The sequence below is a fragment of the Tupaia chinensis genome, unplaced genomic scaffold (genome assembly GCF_000334495.1).
Source record: "Tupaia chinensis unplaced genomic scaffold, TupChi_1.0 Scaffold143598_1, whole genome shotgun sequence".
NCBI lineage: Eukaryota > Metazoa > Chordata > Mammalia > Scandentia > Tupaiidae > Tupaia > Tupaia belangeri.
In genome coordinates, this window is record NW_006203444.1 from 96257 (window position 1) to 101532 (window position 5276).

A 5276-nucleotide genomic window follows, 5' to 3' on the forward strand; every position below is an offset into this window, starting at 1 on the left:
TCTTGGCCTTGTAAGTATCTATAGGCCTATGCCACTGTTGGGCCTAGAAAAATCCCTTACTCTCTTTTATTTAAAGTTACTCCAATTGTATTTCCATGACATCCATATTCACTTATTTCTAACATAAGTATTTTGTGACAAGGAGACTGCATCACTATACATGAAAAGAAACTGGCTCTGGAAAGAGCACTGGATTGGGAGCTGACAGACTCTAAATCTAGTTGTAATTCTTCACTATGTGATTTTATTTTAAATTTCATTTTCTTTTATACATTCAATTCATATTATTATTTGGCTTACAAAATGTATATGTCAACAGGTGAGCATTTCTCCCTAGTATGGTTGATAAGTTTTTCCCTACCCCAGTGTCTCCCAGATTTTCCTAGGTGTTTTCCAGGAGCAGTTTTATAGTTTGAGGTCTTAGATTTAGATCTTTGATCCACCTTGACTTTATTTTTGTCAGAGGTGAGAGGTAGGGGTTCAGATTCATCTTTCTGCAACTGACTGTGAAATTCTATAAAGATGGAGAGCTTTAATGAGTAGCTTTTTATACTGAAAACAATTCACATTTCAGAATTCTCTACCTTTCTAAATAAGACACAAAAGAGAATGAAAATTGAGAATTTCATGAAGATTCAGGTATTTGGGGGGCTGTATTGTGATACATCAATATAATGTGACCCTATACTAGGTTGACCAAAGAGATGGTTCTAGGTTTGGGTTGAGAGACCTCCTCTAGCCATGATTGTGTCTGGTCATGACTGTGCCCATAATCCAGGGCTGGCTGAGGCTGGAGGTGAATTACAATGTGAAGATCATGTTGAAGGTGTTTATTGCTATCTCTCTGACTCACACTCTCAATCAGACAGGCTCATTATAGAAGTAAACAAAGAAAAAACTAAGGAAAACTAGAAGAAAGGCAGGGAGACAAAAAAGAACAATTGAAATGTTCTGTTAAGAACAAAAGCAGTAATGCCTGCCAAGTTCCCAAGACATAATTCATTCATATGTATAAAGCCAAGAATTTAGCTTCTATAGAAAACTGTAGACTTCTACTCATAAAGCAATTTCAAGAACTTTTACATCTTCACCCAATGAAACAGAGCCAGAAATGGGTTGCATGTTTGTATAAAATGCCAAATTTCAGTCACAAACTATCTTTCTTACTCTTCTCTTGCAACCTGTTTTTCCCATGTTTCTTCATGAACAGGGCGTAGGAATCTTCTGCATAGGTTCTCAATGATTCTCATTAAAACCATAGGAAATGGGAGTCTCCAGGAACCAAAACCAGTGTCACTAAGTAAGATCAATAGTCAAAGCCTCTGTTGATTCCACATATATTTCTTCAACCTCTCCTCCTCAAAGTCTCTCTTTTCTCACAAGTTTCTAGTATTGCCTCCTCTCTGGGGCCAAGACAAACCTGAAAAAGTCCAGCTACCTTGGTTATCAGCCACTTCAGACTATTGTTCTAGGGGACTTGTAGTAAAACAATAATGATAAAATTTTCCACTGCCCTCTCAAAATTTCCTGAACATAATAAGAATAAAATTTTGAGGGGAATAAAAATTCATAATCAGTGAAACAAAGGGATGATAGCTCCAGGCCACATGCCTAAAAAAGAACTCCAAGAATGCTACCAGGACCCTCAGACACTGTTTTTCTTCTCATCTTAGGTATTTTGTTTTCTACCTACCTCCTCTTTTCCACAGGTTGTCTTTCCATTTTTGGCTTCATCACACATGGCCACCTTGGTTTTTCTAATGACATCCATAGAAAATAGCAAAATGACCTCCATGGTGTGGAGGGCCAGCAGACATACTACCACTTTGACCCCCAACTTGTAAATCCCCTTTCTTGTATTCCCAATAAAGTCCCTCAGCCCTTATTGTCTTGGTCAATGCAACTCTCTGCATCTGGCCCCTTTCCTGTCTTGGAAAGTAAATAAACACTTTACGCTCTGCTTACTCTCAGAGCTTGTGAATTGTTTCCCAGCCCACAGCACCTTCTATCTAAACACACATCACTGAAAACCTCAGGAGCTAGGGATGTGGAAGGAGTAGAACACCTGCACAGAACAAGGGCTGTTATTGTCTCTTTAAGGGTCTCTCCAGGGATCCTTAAAGTAACAAGTTGGGCACAGTGGCCCAAAGAAGGAAGACAAGTGGTCTATTCATATTTAATATGTATGGCTCTTTAATAAGAATGAATTCACCTCAATAGGTAATTAGATGATCTTAGTGTAATGCAGAATTATGATAGTTTCACATGTGACTGTTTTATATCATTTGAAATAAACATGGGAATAGATTTTTTGTAATGAAAGAAAATGCCTTAATAATACATAAGATTTTTAAGGAAAAAAGTGGTTGAAAATTTTCAGGAACTTCGTAGTACAAATGAAGCAGCTACACAGTCATTTTCCAATGTTAAATATATATATAGGAACCAGCAGTTAGCGTAATGGCTGTCGCTGGACTCCCACGTAGTGGACTGCAGTTCGCATCCTGGACCCGGTGGCTTAAACTCATGCCAGGTGCATGTGCATGCGTGCCCAAGATCCCGAGAGGAGAATGGAGGAGAAGGGATTGCGGCGTAGCCATCCCCCCTGGGGAGTGATTTCTTGCTTTCTATCTCTCTGTCTCTTTCTGTCTGTCTGGCGAGTGCATGTGCCCTATAGCAAAAACCTCTCCAAAAAAAGAAAAAAATATATATATATATAAAATGAGTCAGAAGGTGGCGTGGAATTTAATGTGCTGAATTTCACATTGCCAGTTGTGCACTTTGAATCAGGAGATAGAAAGTTATGCTGAATATAGGGAAGGAAATCAGGGAGAAAAAAATAGAAAGCCAAGATCTTTGTGGGACACAGAAATGGCTTATTACCTACTGATGATAACATGCATAGTATTCTCAACTGGACTGGTCTGAGAGATATTTTATGTAGGGTAAACTGTCCATACAATACAAATGATGTATAATGAAAGAATGTTTAATAAAAAACAAGAATAATAAAATAAATTAAATTAAAATTAAGAATACATAAGGAACTAAAGAAGTTGTTTGAAAAAAAGATGATGAACCCTCATAAAAGATGGGAGAAGGAGTTGAAAAGAACACTCACTAAAGATGACATACGAATAGCCAGAGGCATATGAAAAAATGCTCAACATCCCTCATCATAAGAGAAATGCAGATCAAAACAATAATGAGATACCACCTAACACCAGTCAGAATGGCTAAGATTAAAAAAAAGAAAAAATGATAAGTGTTGGTGGGGGTGTGGTGAAAAGGGAACTCTCTTACACTGCTGGTGGGAATGTAAATTAGTCCAACCACTGTGGAGAACAATTTGGAGATTCCTCAAAAATTTACAAATAGAACTGCCATATGATCCAGCAATCCCATTTCTTGGCATCTACCCAAAGGACAGAAGAATTTCTCATTGGAAAAGTGCTTGCACATCGATGTTTATTGCGGCACTTTTCACGATTGCTAAGACATGGAACCAACCCAAATGCCCCCATACGGATGAATGGATTGAAAAACTGTGGCACATATACTCTATGGAATACTATTTATCCATTAAGCACAACAAAACCCTGACTTTTGACAGAAAGTGGAAGAATATGGAAGATTCACTGCTGAGTGAAGCAAGCCAGGCTATGAAGGAGAGACACTGTATGTCCCCACTTAATATATACCGAATGTCTGCACTCTATAACTGAAACTGACAGGCTAAAGTATGTACAAACACAAGAGGTGGATGTGAATGCCAGATGTAGGGTGTGTGGAGCAGTGGGGCCTGGGGAAGAACATTTGGAGGAGGGATACGGAGACAGCAGTGTTGAGACAGAGAGGTAGTGTTATATTTTGACCAACTCGATTGGGGAGAAATGTTCATACATTGAAATGATCACCTTGTAAGTTAAATAATGTAATTGAATGTATTAAAAAATGTAAATTAAAAAAAACTAAAAAAAATTTAAAAATTTAAAATGTAATAGGTAACAGTACCACATAAAAATATATGTTTGCACGCATGCTGTATCTAATCAAATTGATTTAAAGATGTGACAGAATTTGTAATAATGAAAACATTACGAGATTTTATTCATTAAAGAAAAAGAATGAAAATCATGCTGGGCGAGAATGCATGGTTGCCCAAAATCTCCAGAGGAAAGTGGAGGAGAGGGATTGTGACATGGTCATAGTCCTTGGTTGGTGATGTCTTACTATCTCTCTCTCTCTCACTCCCTGTATCTCTCTGGTGAGCACACATGCAATAAGGCGAAACCTAAAAAAATAATTTAATTAAATCAAGAGTCGCATACAATTAAAGGAGTTCAAAAGATTTTTGTTTTTATAGTTTATGTCAGATACAGATGTTTACCAAGAGAAAGAGAAAGAAAGCATCTGTCCAATGGGGCCTAATGAGAACATAATTTCCATCCTCCATCATATCAGGATCCTGGTCATGTCCATAACTATACATAGAATTTTCTGTAAGCTGACCAACCTAGGATTGCAATTTTCTTACCCACATGGCATGTTGCTCCTTTCACACATCACTTCACCACTGTGCCTTGAGGTAGAAATTAACTATTTTTTAAATTAATTGGGGTTTTTTTGTTTATCTTTGTTATCTGTGAGAAATATAATGAGAGAGAGAGAAAGAGTGATTTTTGACATCTCAGTATGTTGAGATCCTCCTGCCCAACCTTATAACTAACTGGGACTTACAGTCCTGTGCCACTACTCCTGGACAGTTTTAAGTTGGACCAAGATCTAAACCCATCCCATGAGGCCTCAGATATTCAGGACCAGAGTCTTAGCAGCCTGAGCCACTGCCTTTGGCCAAGTTGTTTCATTTTGATACTAATCTTTCATAGAAGCAAATGCTAGCAAGGACCTACAGCTCACTTGAAGTCTGTGAAGGATCTACAAAGGGTGCTAATAAGAAACATCTAAATGGCAATTTAACAGGGTGCTAGAGTTTTTCTTTATTAAATATACCATATTTTGGGAACCAGCAGTTAGCATAATGGCTATGTTGCTGGACTCCCATGTAGTTGACTGCAGTTCACGTCCCAGACCCGGTGGCTTAAAACTCACGCCGGGCGCATGTGTGTGCATGCCCAAGATCCCAAGAGGAGAATGGAGGAGAAGGGATTGCGGTGTGACCATCCCCCTGGGGGGCGATTTCTCGCTTTCCGTCTCTATGTCTCTCTCTGTCTGTCTGGCGAGCGCATGCACCCTATAGTGAAAATCTCTCCAAA